The following is a 2,278-nucleotide window of genomic DNA, read 5'->3' as shown; positions in this document are numbered from 1 at the left end:
TGCCCGGGGGAGGGACCGGCCGCGCTCCGCCTCCACCGGCAGCGCCCGGCACCGGCAGCCAGCGCCGAGCACCCAGCGCCGGGCGAGGGGCAAGGGGGTGCTCGGGCGGGGGGGGGGGCTCTGCCCTGCAGCGGGGTCCTTTCCGCCCGTGGGCTTTGCCCCCAGGTTTCCCAGCTGGGGAATGGCACCCGTGGGCAGGCAGGCGGTGGGTGCAGGTGGCGCGGGGTGACCGGGGGTACAGCTCCCTGTGGGACACGTTGCTCCCTCCTCCCACGGGCACAAGGGGCTGGCGTGGGGCTGGCATTGCCACTGGTCCCTGCTTCCCCGTGGTTTTTCACCGGTGGGATGTGGGCAGCGGGGCAGGGAGGACCGTGCTGAGGGCACTGCGGGCAGCCAGCTGCCAGGCTCGTGGCCGTGCCTGGCTGGGGGTCAGATCTGGGGGGCAGAGTGCCACCTCGGCACTGTGGGGGCTCACCAGAAGGACCCCAAGGGTGGCAGGGAGCTCATCCTTACCGTGGTGCCGCTCAGCGTCCCAGGACTGCCAGCCCCAGGGAAGGAAGGTGGGCTCCGCTCTTCACTGCCAAACCCACTGGGCAGCGGCAGCGCAACCCTCTGCAGAGGGGCACACGGGCAGAGCTTGGCACCGGCGATCCTCGGGCAAGATGCTCCGGCATGGCAGGTTGGCTGCCGGGACCCCCGTCTCACTGCTGCCACGGGCTCAGGGGCAGCCGGGGCAGCCGGCAGGGCCGAGCTCGCCCTGCTCCCCAGGGCACCCCATGGCACCTTTGTGGCAAGAACTGGGCACAGGGAAAGAAAGAGCTGTGGCACTGCCGGGCTGGTGCTGTGGGACCAGGAACGGGCTAGTTCTCACCGCCCGGGTGCCACCCTCCAGTTTGACGTTCGCACCCCCAAGGGTGGGTGATGATGGCCGGGCTGGGGGCTGGGATATTCCCTGCGCCAGCCTGGGAGGGTTCATTGCCGGACATGAACCAGTTTGTGGCAGGGAGGTGATAAAATGGGCTGCCTGCTCATTGTGTCCCCGGGCACGGAGCTCCCTCCTCGCTCGTCAGCTCCTGGCACTGCCCCACAGCAGCCAGGACGCTCATCCGGAGGGGCAGCCCTGTGCCAGGACACACGCTCTGCCCGCTGCCGCCAGCGTGCCCGGCTGCAGGCCACCAGTACACTGCAAGGCCGCCACGGGTGCTGCCACCCTGCTGGCACGGGCACCCATGTGGCCCTGGGCATGCACGGGGCAGGACACCTGGCTCAGCACCCAGGGCTCTGGGCCAGTCCAGTATGCCCCAGTGCTATCCTCCCAGTGCCACCGCTGGTGCAGTCCTGGTGTAGGCTAACACTGTCCCACTAGGGTGGTGGTGGTGTGCCAGTGTGTCTCAGTGCTGCCCCAGTAGAGCCCAGTGTTATTTCCCCTACAGCTCTGGCACTGTTCCAGTATAGCCCTGGTGCTATCCCAGTCATCCCAGTGTATCCCAGCACAGCACAGTGATGTCCCCAGAGGTGCTCCAGTCCCCCACATTGGGGACCAAAGGGCAGGTGGCAGAACTGGGGCTCCCATGGGCCCCATGAGCCATGTGAGGCCTTAGGCCAGTGCAGCTGTACTGGGGTGACTGGGGGAGCCCTGCACAGATGTGGGTGGCTGTATGGCACATCCAGCCCCAGGCATTCGGCTTGCTGTGGGTGCTGCAGGCAGGCACCTCCATGGGTGTCAGCTGGCTCGGGGCCCCGGGCTGGGCTCTTTGTGCCACCGCAGAGGTGTGGGGGACAGAGCCCTGCTGTCCCCGTGCCAGCAGGCGCCATCGCCAGGCGCTGCGTCTGCAGCCTCTGCCATGGACACAGGCAGGGCTGGCATCACAGCCCCGGCCATGGGCACTAGACCCTGCTCTGGTCCTGTCCAGTGCCGCCCTACAAGCACCACCCCAAAGCCCATGGGGGGTGCCCACAGCCTGGCACTAGCTCCCAGGTCCCATGCCCCGCAAATACCCCCCCCCCAATATACGCACCCTCAAACACAGCAAGGCAAGGGCCTGCAAATCCCACCAGAGGCCAGCTTGGGATGCAGGGGCACAGCGCTGTGCCTGCTGCTACTAGGAAAAGGCGGGGAGGAGGATGGGCAATAGCTCTGGTTTTAATAAATACATCGGGACCCCCATCCACGGGCACCATAAATTATGTGACGAGCCCGGCCAAGCCAGTGCGGGCGCAGCAAGATGGGGGCCGGAGGGATTTTACACTATGTACAAGGTAGGCACGATGCCCGCTG

The sequence above is a fragment of the Haliaeetus leucocephalus genome, unplaced genomic scaffold, assembly GCF_000737465.1.
Source record: "Haliaeetus leucocephalus isolate CR32 unplaced genomic scaffold, Haliaeetus_leucocephalus-4.0 Scaffold362, whole genome shotgun sequence".
Classification (NCBI taxonomy): domain Eukaryota; kingdom Metazoa; phylum Chordata; class Aves; order Accipitriformes; family Accipitridae; genus Haliaeetus; species Haliaeetus leucocephalus.
The sequence above is the reverse complement of the archived record's forward strand: the minus strand, read 5'-3'. Positions refer to the sequence as shown.